Source organism: Chlorocebus sabaeus, chromosome 29, assembly GCF_047675955.1.
Source record: "Chlorocebus sabaeus isolate Y175 chromosome 29, mChlSab1.0.hap1, whole genome shotgun sequence".
Taxonomy (NCBI): domain Eukaryota; kingdom Metazoa; phylum Chordata; class Mammalia; order Primates; family Cercopithecidae; genus Chlorocebus; species Chlorocebus sabaeus.
The window spans coordinates 7,843,593-7,856,082 of NC_132932.1; the positions used below are offsets into that span (position 1 = coordinate 7,843,593).

General features: G+C 49.0%; 1 long non-coding RNA gene across 1 annotated transcript in view; it reads left to right on the forward strand.

The window, feature by feature from the left end:
- Positions 1-1,167: 1,167 nt before the first annotated feature.
- The window catches only part of LOC119620281 (uncharacterized), a 99,429-nt gene continuing 88,106 nt past the window's right edge, over positions 1,168-12,490 (forward strand). Inside the window, exon 1 of the long non-coding RNA XR_005236792.2 lies at positions 1,168-1,358. This is a non-coding gene — a long non-coding RNA (uncharacterized lncRNA). The remainder of the gene's footprint in view (positions 1,359-12,490) is intronic.

The following is a 12,490-nucleotide window of genomic DNA, read 5'->3' on the forward strand; positions in this document are numbered from 1 at the left end:
GCACTGATGTTATTTAAGAAGCTCCAAAGGCCGTGCTGCTGCGCTGTGACCACGCATCGCAGGGATCACGTTCTCCTGCGGACGGTGGATCCTGGGTTGCGGCGCGCGCTCTCCGCTGCCTCCCAACGAGGCCACTAGATGGCGCTGTTGCACTTTCCTATCGGCTCCGCGGGGCGCGCCGGCGCCTGTCTCCTGACTTCCCAGGGTCCCACCCGAGTCCCAGAAGTGTAATAACGACGTGCCACTGTGAGCTGAGGCCGGCCTCACTAAGATGTCCAGGAAATGATATGCAACCAGGAGGCTTGGCCTAGAGGGAACGCTGACTATGGGATTGTCGCTGGACAGCCTTTAGGACTTTACAGGTCTCCCTCTCCACGCCCCGCATGCTGCCCCCACCCAAGACCAAGCCCCTTGGGGTGGCAGAGTTCCCGTCACGGACCCTACTATCAAGGCCCTCCCTTGCCGAGCGCTCATAAAAGTGGCGACAGGCGATTTTCTTCTCACGGGAAGTCTCTAATCTGATTGCATCCCGCATTCTTTTGTGTTTGAGCATCAATTCAGCCATGACAGGGAGGAAAAGGAAAAACGCCACAGATTGGCAAGGGGCCCGCAGAAGGCCCCGAGAGAGAAGGAGCGATCTGCTGGGCTTGAGGACTGCAGGGCTGGGCACGCGATTGAGTGGTCTGCGGGCGCTGTGGGAGCAGACGAGGGACGGCAGGGTCGGGCCAGGACTGAGACACTCGCTGCAGGGAGCTTCCGGGACACACGCAGCAACCTTGGCCTTTCCAGCAGCAGTTTCCTTGGAGGATGAGGCCGTAATGGTGATAGTAATAAACACAGGGCGGCAATGAGAACGAACGCACTGAACTCTCATTGCACCCCTACGAGGGAGGGACTGTGGCGTCCCAGTACACAGGTGGGGAAGTGGAGGCACAGGGAGGCGGAGGCAGGATTCCAAACCAGGCCTTTGATTCCAGGCCTCGTTGCCTCCAAGCCAGAGGCCCTCAGGTCTGCAGTAGAGGTCTTAGGAGCTGTGGTGTCCCGACTGAGGGGTCTGCCCCAGCTTGGGGCCTTCTTGAGATGTGTCTCTCCTCATTGGCTCCAGGGGCAAGGAGGGGACCCAGGGTTTGCGACTGTTCCACCCAAGGCCCCACCTCCTCCCTCAGCGCAGCTTTGCAGACACTGGGGACTCCCAAAGGACAGAGCTTTGAATCCACCTGGAAGGTTTAAGAGAAAGTGTGCAGTCCGCTATGCCCTACCCCTGAGACTGCTGACAAGCATCGCTGAGGGCTGCAGCTTTGGCATCAGGCATCTTCTGAGGAAGAGAAAGGCACCACAACCACAGCACAGAAGACTAGGTGAGGGCAGTGGGAAGCCTCTGGACCAGGAGAAGCGGCCAGCCAGAGCCGACCTGTCCATAGGGACCAGATGGAGAGAGGGAGGTGGATGAACATGAAATACAAGTGCAGGAAATTGCTGTGTAGACAGCACCCCTGGAGCTGAGTGAGGCTCCCGGCAGGGTCTCCTCTCAGTGACTGGCACTCCGCTCACCTAATTGCTCAATCCGGGATGCCTGGGAGCTGCCCTCGCCCCTTTCTTGCTGCGTGTTTTCAAGCAAATGCTTCAATGAGCCCCTCAAGACCACCCCTCAAATGCCCCGCTCCTCAAGCCTCCCTCAGCTTTTGCTTTAGTGTTCCAGAAACACACTCTAATTCAGGTTTCTGGTTTTACTTTCTCATAGGACCCTGTGTTAGGGTGTTCGTGTATTGTTATAAAGAAATACCTGCAGCTGGATAATTTACAACCAAAATAAGTTTAATTGGCTCACAGTTCTGTAGGCTGTAGCGCATGGTACCAGCGCCTGCCTCTGGCGGGGGCTTCAGGAAGCTTCCAATCATGGCGGAAGGCAGGGGGTGGGGTGGGAAGTCAGCATCACATGCAAAGAGCAGGAGCAAGAGAGAGGGGGAGTGCCACACCCTGTTAAACAACCAGGTCTCAAAGACTCACCCACTGTGGTGGGGACAGCACCAAGCAAGCCAATCCCGAGGGATCTGCCCCCATGGCCCAAACACCGCCCACAGGCCCCAACTGCGACATTGGGGTTTACACTTCAGCATGAGATTTGGAGAGACAAACAGCCAAATTATATCAGCCCCCCAATTTACTGTCTTAGATTTTTTTTTAATTTAAGAGATGGGGTCTCACTCTGCTGCCCACGCTGGAGTACAGTGGTGCAATCAGAGTCTGCTGTGACCTTGAATTCCTGGGCTCAAGCGAGCCTCCTGCCTCAGTCTCTCTAGTAGCTGAGACCACACATGGGTAACACCACATTCAGCTAATTAATTACTTTTTTTTTTTTTTTTTAAAGAGATGGGATATCACCATGTTGCTAAGGCCAGTGTTTTAGATTTTTTTTGAACTTCTCCCTTATAGCTTTTAAGTTTGCTATAACCCATCTACTGGTGTGATTTTTGGCCTGTCTGCTTCCCCCTCCTCCTCCCTAAACCCCTCCTCCCCCCCCCCCCCGTTCCCCTCCTCCTCTTCCCCATTCTTCTCCCCTCTCCTTCTCATCCTCTTTCCTTTCGTCCTCCTCCTCCTCCTTCAGGCTGTAAGCCTCCTGAGACTGTCAGTTTTGCTCCCCACTGTGATAGGGCCTGGGGCAACCCCTGGAATCCAGTGGGACTTGAGAAAATTGGCATCAGCCCTCTCCTGGGCCCCAAGCTCGTCCCCACCCCTGCTGGTCACACTTTGCTGCCAGCTTATGCTCTAGTGGTGGAACATTCTCTCCCTCTGCCTGCAGTTACTCAAAGATAAGATCTACAAGCAGACTACTTGACCGGGCACAGTGGCTTATGGATGTAATCCCAATACTTGGGAGGCTGAGGTGGGCAGATCGCTTGAGGCCAGGTGTTCGAGACCAGCCTGGGCACCATGCAGAAACCCAGTCTCTACTAAAAATACAAAAATTAGGTGAGTGTTGTGGCACACACCTGTAGTTCCAGCTACTCAGGGGGCTGAGGCAGGAGAATCACTTGCACCCGGGAGGCGGAGGTTGCAGTGAGCCGAGATCCGAGATCACACCACTGCACTCTAGGCTGGGTGACAGAGTGAGACTGTCTCCAAAAAAAAAAAAAAAAAAAAAAAAAAGTGCCGAGCTTTTTTTGGAATTAATTTTAAATTGACAAGAGATGCAAAAATGTAGGTAGTACAAGGCACTCCTGTGTACTTTTTATTTCAACTCGCTTGTGGGTCATTTTTTTTTCTTAGCCATTGGAGGGTGAATTTTATGGAACATGGCCCTTTGCGCTTCAGCACTCCAGTGGGTATTTCCTAACAATGGAGATAACCTCTTATGTCATCACAGTGCAGTCACTGACACCAATTTGCATTGATGCAGTACTTTCATCTTATCTACTGTCTGTATTCTAATTTTGCCTCTTGGTTTAATAATGACCTTTATAGCATCCCCCCTCCTCCATAGTACAGGATCCGGTTTAGGGGCAGATACTACATTTAGCTGTCATGTCTCTTTAGATACCTTGATCTGGACCATTTCCACAGCATTTCTTTTGTCTTTTATGAGATTGGCATTTTTGAAGCATATAGTACTTCTGCCTTTAAAAAAAGAACCTTCTTTATTTTGTGTGTGTCCGATGAGTCTCTGTAATTATGCAGGAACAAGAACAGACGATTTTATTTCTTCTCAAGGTATCCCATGTGAAAGCAGATTTAAAATCAGAACCTTCTTCAAGTGCCTTCTCATAGCACAAGCTATTAATATTTTCATTTCTCTTTGCTACCATGGGATCTGTGCAAATGCTGGAACGTCAGGAGATGGCTCTCTTTCAATATGGGCTCTGAAAAAAACTCATTTATTCTCAGCTGTGGTTGAAAGACCTTAATAAGCCTCCTGGCTTCGAGCAGGAAGGCCGGCTTTAGGCATGAGTGATGCTGGCAGTTCCCACGCTTCCCAAATGCCATTTTCCCTGTCGGCACTGCCCGAGCGGTGCTATAAAGTCGTCCCCACAGAGCAGCTGTGGCTGGGAACAATCGACCTTTTACCTCCGTGGTGGTTTCGCTGCATTGTTTTCGAAAACACTCCAGTGTGCCGTACCACAGCGGGGGTGCCGGGGAAACAGCTGGCACGCTCCCTTGCCCTCTGGGCCACCTCTCTGCACTTGGAGTGATGCTAAAATGCTGATGTCCCAAGAAGAGGGGACACCAGAAGCTATTACTGGCCATTGGCTACTGAAGATGACCTAATAACTGGATGTCCCTGGGGAGGATGGTGGAGAACTGGACCACAGGGGTGCATGGTCCCTGGGACTGATAGCAGTGGTGACACCCTTGTAGACATCCTGTTCTGCGTGACTCTCACTGGTCCCAGAAAAGAAAAAAGACATATCCTTGTTGATGCTTTAAAGTCTCCATTGAGAGAGCAGCCAGAGGAGGTGGAAAGAGAACCACTGTTCACTGTTCAAGTCTTGGGTTCAAATCTTGACTCTGCCTCTGATGAATGAGGGGTTTTAACTGCTCCTGTGCCTCTTCGGTGTTCACAGTTTGTGGTGACGATAGAGGGGGTGATATAGGGAACGGGCATCGTGTCTGCTTAGAGTCAGAGCTTCCACAGTGCAGTGCGCTGCCTCCTCCTGCCTCCTGACTGCCTCTGTGCTCCCCCAGCATTGAGATGGGGAGACTGTGTCACCATGCCCCAGGCCACGTGGGCACAAGTATCTGTGTGTTCTAGATTTGTTTTGATGATGTATGCTAAGAAGCTCAGATATGGGAATAATTGTCGCCAAGAAACACCTTATCCTAATTACAGTTTCCTGCAAACAGGAGGCACGTTCACAAGAGGAAGCGCCGGGTTGGTCAGGGTGATTGGGTTGGGGAACATGGGTCAGAGGCCTTTATTGTGCCTTCCCTGGGGTGGAGCAGAGAGGCAGGGCAAGCAGTCTCAGGATTGGTGAATTTGAAGAATTTCCAGGTTCTGGGGCATCCAGGCTGTCCCTAGTTGTCTGGCACCTGGGCCTGGGTGATTAGGGTGGATGGATGGTGGCCCAGGAGGGTGGAAACCCAATAAAGAAGGATGCTGGAGGGAGTTGTGAGATCGAGATTTGTTTGTTTGCATTTGAAAAACATACCTGGGGATAGGGGGCAATTTGTTGGCTGTCTTAGAGATTAGCTATCCCTGGAGGGGCAGTCCCTTGAGGGTCAGCAAAACCACAAATGTGATAGCATCAGCATACAGAAATAAAAGGAGTGAGGAGACATGGTTGATATGAGTACTTCCATCTCCTGCAAGGAGTATGCTCTGACTTTGGACAGCCCCCCAGGAGGCTGCTCCCTGGGTCTCTAAGGCTGTGGCTTTGTGTATGGTCTTCTAGAATGCATGCTTCACTGACACAAATATAAACTTCCTGGGTGAGCACAGAATGGCTGGATTCTTCATTCAAATGGGGATGCTTCCAGCATTCCATGAAGTTTGGCAGGCAGAGCAGTGCCTGCAGAGGCCTTGTCAAAAGCCTCTCTTCAATCTGTTTCGTGCTCAACAGGTCAGCCAGGCAGTCACCAGGAGATGCCTGCCTGGGGTGGGTTGGGGAGGCCCAAGAAGAGGACTGATCCCTTTGGGAAGAGGGTGGTGAACTGGCTTTGCATGACAGCTTGTCTCAGTGGAGTTTACCTTCTCTCCGATGGCAAGTCCGAAGGGGAAGCAAAACATCATACAGACCACTCTGGAATGTAAGGGCTCTGAGCTCACCAGTTTTTGTTTGCAACTGAGAATGAGGCCATCTCAGGTGACCAGCTCCAGCAGGGAGCAGTAGAGTCAAGTGGCCTTGCACATTACTTCCTGTGTGTGTGTTTGTGTGTGTGCACTTGTGTAGGCTATGGGGCGGTCAAAACTGTTGTGAGCTCCAAGGGTGATGGTGAAGGTCAGTGTTGTGCAAGGCCACTCATGGGCCACAGTGGGTACACACTTGGGGTGGAGAAGGGAGGGAGACCACCTTTTTTGTGGCTCTCTGAAACTGAATTGTTGAGGGCTACTGATGAGGACTGATGTTGTCCGAGATCTGGGAGGAGCATCTGACTTGATATCAACAACTGGACTTGGAAAAATCTGGAAGGTTGGTGAAACACTTTGACAGAGAGACTACAGCGCATTGGTCAAGCCAAAATTACAGTGCCCCTTCATGCAGCCCTTTGTTTTTCCTTTTTTTTTTTTTTGAAATGGAGTCTCACTCTGTCACCCAGGCTGGAGTGCAGTGGCGTGATCTCGGCTTACTGTAATCTCCACCTCCCGGGTTCACGCCATTCTCCTGCCTCAGCCTCCTGAGTAGCTGGGACTACAGGCGCCCGCCACCACGCCTGGCTACATTTTTACCTTTTAGTAGGTGCATTTTCACTGTGTTAGCCAAGATGGTCTCGATCTCTTGACCTTGTGATCTGCCTGCCTCGCCCTCCCAAAGTGCTGGGATTACAGGCGTGAGCCACCGTGCCCGGCCCATCCAGGCTTTAAGTTTTTCTGAGAATGTGCTATGTGACTTCCTCCCTCCTCCTCTTGGTTCCTTCTTTCCCTTTTCCCTTCCATTCCATACCTACTGTGAATCAGTCACTGTGTCTTAGGCACTGGGGACAAAAGCCCCAATACTGGCCTGCGTGGAGTTTATAATCTAGACCAGGGTTCTTCAGCCTCAGTGCTATTTAGTGCTCTGGGCTGGGGAATTCTGCTGCCAGCGGCTGTCCTGGGCATTATGTGGTGTGCAGTTGCATCTCTGGATGCTACCTAGTGGATGCCAATAGCTCCTCCCTCTGCTCCAGTATTTGGCAATAAACAAATGTCTCCAGACATTCCCCAGTATCCCACGGGGTGTCACAGTCTCCCTGGCTGAGAACCACAGGTCCAGGGGGGAAAACAGCCAACCCATCAGCCTGGTCAACACAGCTTGCATAGCGCAGCCAGAGTGCCCAGATGGGGCTACTCAGGAGTCTTCTCCTGATCAGAGTCTGAGGCAGTGGAATTTGCAGTAGGTGGTTAGGAGTAGCCCAACTCCTGGGCTCAAGTGATCTTCCTGCTTCAGCCTCTGAGTAGCTGGGACTACAGTCACGTTCTACTGCACTTGGCTAATTTTTTAGTTAATAGTTGTTGTAGAGACAGGTTCTTGCTGTGTTGCTCAGGCTGATCTCAGACTGTTGGCCTAAAGGTATCCTTCTACCTTGGCCTCCCAAAGTGCTAGGATTACCGGTGTGAGCCACCACACCCAACTCTCTTAGTATCAGGGGGTGCTTGTCCTGGATTCTCTGCATTGGTTCCATCAATCAGGGATCTGTAAATAAGATAAAGAATAAAATGACCTCCCTTGCTAATCTCTTTCTGCTTTTCCTTTACCTTTACATAAATGCATTGTAGGAGAATGAGTTCATTTGGTGGCAGGCCTGCAATCGGAGGTTTTCTACTTTGGAGTAAACCTGGAATTCCCTTAATGTTTCTGTGGCCTTTTAAAGAGGAGGCAAAGAAGAGGGTCCTAATGGTTATCTTGTGTCTGATCCAAGGGAGCCAGCTTCAGCTTTTGCCAAGTGTTTGGTTGCATCTGACGCTTGGTGAAGGCACATGCATCTGCTGCCCTGACATCCAGCAGAAGGAACCATCTGGCTCAAGAATCCATTACAGAAGAGGCCGTCAGCACCCGCCACTTCTGTCTCCCCATGTCCAGCTGAGTTTCCTTCTCTCTGCTCAACTCCGAAGTGTTGATGGGTCAATCGATGCGGCCCTTGCCATTGCATCTCACTGGGAATTCTGGTGAGGCGGCTGTCTGCCTGCGTGCATGCCAGCTAGCTCCTTGGTCAACACACACTTGTTTAAAGTGCTACAAGATACTGCTGGAAACGATTTTCTCCGGCTCATTTGACTGTTGAAAAAGGCCACGCCTGCTTCAAGTTCCTCAAATACTCAGGGGGTAATTACAAGCATTTTTAGAAAAGAAAATAGCCAAATGGGAAATTTTTGTTACAAAACATGCTTTGGCCACTTCTATAGTTGAAATGACAAGAGATTGGAAACTCCCTTAAGTGAGATCATGCTAGTTTTGAGAACATATTCTTTAAGAGGAAAACTGTTCTAAATACTAACAATGGTGACAGTGATGCTGTTTATGATAACAATGACAGATCCACATAATTTCCATTCCCAAATGTCCCTTTCGGTCACTCAGGCTCCCAACCTTGGAATAATCTTTCTTTCCTGCATATCTTCTCATGGTCAACTAGTTGCCAAGATCCCTAGAGTTTCCATCTTTCATCCCACATTGCTGTTTTTCTCCTTTCCATCCCCATCACCTTTGTTTGGTTCCTCATGTGTCTTTCCTAAACGTTGGCAAGGGCTGCTTAACCTGTATCCTTCCTCCCTTCTATTTTATCATTCACCTTTCAACCATTTCCCACGAATTCCATTGTATTAGTTACTTATTGCTAAGTAAAAATTAGCCCAACATGTGTTGGCTAAAAACAACAAATATTTACTACGTCACATAGTTGCTGAGGGTCAGGAATTTGGAAACATCTTAGCCAGGTGGTTCTGGTTCATGGTGTCTCATGAGGTTTTAGCCAAGATGTCAGCTGGGGCTGCAGTCATCGAAGGCTTGACTGGGACTTAAGGATCCACTACCAAGATGGCGTACTCATATGGCTATTGGTAAGAGGCCTCAGTTCCTCCCTAGTTTTTGATAGGAGGTGTCAGTCTCTCATCACCTGAGTTTCTCCACAGTGCTGCTTCAGTGTCCTTATGACATGGCAGCTGGCTTCCCCCAGAGCAGGTGATCCATGAGAGGAAGCAAGGAGGACAATGCCATGCCTTTTAAAATCTAGTCTTGGATGCCAGACACCATGTCTCCCTCATATTCTGTTAGAAGCTGGCCCATATTTTAGTTTAGAGGAGGGGAATTAGGTTCTACCTTTAGAAGGGAATGGTGTTGAAGAATTTGTGGACGTACTTTAAAATGATCTCATCCCTTATGAAAACACTGCTCTCTGTGTTTTCAGGGAATTTAGTCCACAAGCTCTTCCATGGTTGGTTTACCCAGTCTAGACAGACAGGCTGCCGGAAAAGTAACCCAGTCCTGCTGTATCTTTCATTAAAAACCCTCACAGACTGTCCCGTGTTTAAAGAACTTAGCACAAAGTGCTCCTCCCACCCTCTGCGACCCTTAACTTTCCCTCCCTCCCTCCCTCCTTACCCTTCCCTCCCTCCCTCCCTCCCTCCCTTCCTTCCTTCCTTCCTCTCTCTCTCCCTCTCTCTCTCTCTCTCTCTTTCTCTCTCTCTCTTCTCTCTTTCTTTCTTTTGATGAAATTTCACTCTGCCTCCCAGGCTGGAGTGCACTGGCATGATCTCAGCTTGTGGCATCTTCTACCTCCCGGGGTCAAGTAATTCTCCTGCCTGTCTCCTGAGTAGGTGGGAATACAGTCGCCCACCACCACGCCTGGCTAGTTTTTTTTTTTTTTTTTTTTTTTTTTTTTTTTTTTGAGACAGAGTCTCACTCTGTTGCCCAGGCTGGAGTGCAGTGGTGTAATCTTGGCTCACTGCAACCTCTGCCTCCCGGGTTCAAGCGATTTGCCTGCCTCAACCTCCTGAGTAGCTGGGACTACAGGTGCATGCCACCACGCCTGGCTAATTTTTTTGTATTTTTAGTAGAGACGGGGTTTCACTGTGTTAGCCAGGTTGGTCCTGATCTCCTGACCTCGTTATCCGCCTGCCTCAGCTTCCCAAAGTGCTGGGATCACAGGCATGAGCCACTGTGCCTGGGCAATTTTTTGTGTTTTTAATAGAGAAGGGGTTTCACTATGTTAACTAGGCTCATCTCCAACTCCTGAGCTTAGGTGACCCACCCTTCTCGGCCTCCCAAAGTGCTGGAATTACAGCCACCACTCTCCACTGCCACCCCTAACTTTTAAGGTGATTGACATTTCTGGTCATATCTTCTCCTACTCCCCAAAGAGCAGCCTACCTTCTAGTTTACCTGGAAGCTCGCTGTCTTCTGAACACATCCTGTGCTCCACATCCTGTGGCTCCATCAATTCCCACTGCCCTCTGAACTCCTGCCTCTCCCTTACACTCATTTTTAATCACCAAGCCCTGCTGGCTTTACTTTCTTAATTAGTTCACAAATAGTTCCCCACCTCTCTCTCTGTCTTTCCAACTCAGGGTCAGACCCTTGGCTTCTCACCAGGAGTCCTGCAAAATTTCCCCTCTGGGTTCTCTCTCCACCTTTGCCTGCTTCCTCACCAATTTCTGGAGTTGCCCTGTGACCCATCTAAAGTGTGAATCTGACCACATTCACTCTTTGCTTAAAATCCTTTCCTGGCCTTGCACCAATGACTGGATAAAGTCCAGCTTCCTCCTGTGGAACCCAAGACCCTCTGACAGGTGCCCCAGCTGACGGTCCTCTCAAGACTCCCACATCTTGTTCTTGCAGCACTGCACCCCAGGCTGTTACAGACACACCGGGTGGTGTCCACTTTTTCCCTTTGCTCATTTCCCTTTGGCAGGTGAGATGAAGAGCCAGTAGGAAAGAAAGCTGCACAAGAGAAGCCCACATGAATGTAAGCCTCAAGAGCCTGAAGACATCTAGGGGAGCACTCAGCCTTCCACCTGGCAAAGAATGGGGCTCCTCAGTTAATTCTACATAGGCCTCAGAGGACGGGGTACATATGGATTCTGCAACCAAGGTGCTACTTAAACTCCCTAATGATCTTGACCTGGAAAATGAGGCTCTTTGCCGAGTCCCCTATAAGCCTGTCAGAGCTGCTACTAATAACTCTCAGCATATCTGGCAGAGTAATATGCCCAGAGGAATTTCTGCTTTTTTGTGCATTTTTAAACTCACTTCCAAGTTAGGGAAAGAAGCACTTCCTCACTTCTGTGCAAGAATCCACATTTCTGAATGGTTCCTCCCTGTTCTTGCCTAACACAGGCAGTATTGTGATACGATGTGGATGCCCAGTTAATATGAATACAGTTGACTTTTAAAGAGATCAGTAAGAGAATTCTGAGAGCTCCCTCACACTTTGCTAAATGCGAAACAAAGCTGTCTTCTGCAATGACCTTCCCCTTCTACTCAGAGCTGTTGTGTCTTGGGAAGGGTTTGATTCCCTTGCCTGGGAGTCATTCTTGTGGGCATCACTGTCCAGCGCTGGCATGAATGGAGCTTACTGGATGTTTTCTTTTCTAGTGGTGTGTGGTGCCCTTTAGTGTTATTTGCGAAATATTTTCCTTTGTTCCCACTCTGGCCACATGCTGGGGTTGCCCATCCTGGTCCTGTCTTGATTGGATGGTGTCAGATGATTAGCTCACACCAATGATTGTGCATAGATCATGTCATCCACAGACTGGACATTTAATTGTAATTATGAGACCCTCCAGATCTCTGTTTCCTCCTGGCACTGCTGATCAGCACCATTTGAGATGGTAAATGTTCAGTAAGCCTGGATCTCTGAGCAGAGTCCCCTTGCTGACCTGTATCATGATTTTTAGCCCACTGAGATTTTGGAGTTGTTTGTTACTGCAGCACAGCCTATCCTGACTGATCTATAGCATTTGGCATTTTTGGCAACTTAATATTTACCGTAACTTGGCTTGCACAAAGGCAGTGTGCCTTTGTTGCTTTGTCAATTCACAATTCTTGAGGGAATTTTCACTAATGGCCCATTAGAATTTATTATTCTTTCCAAGGTTGGGAAGAGGATGTTGTGGACTAATATTTTTGGCAACTCAACCTAGTGTCAAGTGGTCTAATATCTGAGAATGACCTTGGCATACTTTGTGAGGTTAACCCTTCCTGGCTTAAAAACAGATGCCCCAGCTTTGGCCAGGTCACTCCATGGTTAATATTGATAATAACAATTGATGGGGTGCCAACTATGTGCCAGTCACTGAGCATCTCTAATTATTACTGTAACTCTAAGCGAGGCTGTATCTTATTCCCATGTCTCAGATGATAACACTGAGGGACAAACAGGGAAAATCTATTTAAATAGATTGCCTAACCTCTCTTCGGTAGTGGAGCCCGGATTTGGTCCCAACTCTGGATGTAAAAGTCTATGTTCTTTTTTATTGCACTTAGCCAACTCTCTTTTGTAAATTTCTAGGAGAGGGATGAAAGGTGCCTCTGTCCTTAGGGATGTTATGGATGTTATCCTTGACGGTATTAGCCCGTTGATATTCTGTGTTTGGTTGGATGCCACATTTTTATTCATTCATTCATAAATTCATTCATGTATTCATCCACAGACTAATTCATGCATTCACTCTTTCATAAATTCATTCACTCATTTGCTCATTCATTAACTCGTTCATGCATTCATTAGACTTTGATGAGAGTCTATCAGGTGCTGGGTTTTGTTTGGGATTGGGATTTAGACAAGGACTGGTTAGGATTTCTGCCTTCAACCTCAGTGGACTCACAGCCTTGCAACAATAGCTCTGTGTGTGCGTGTGTGT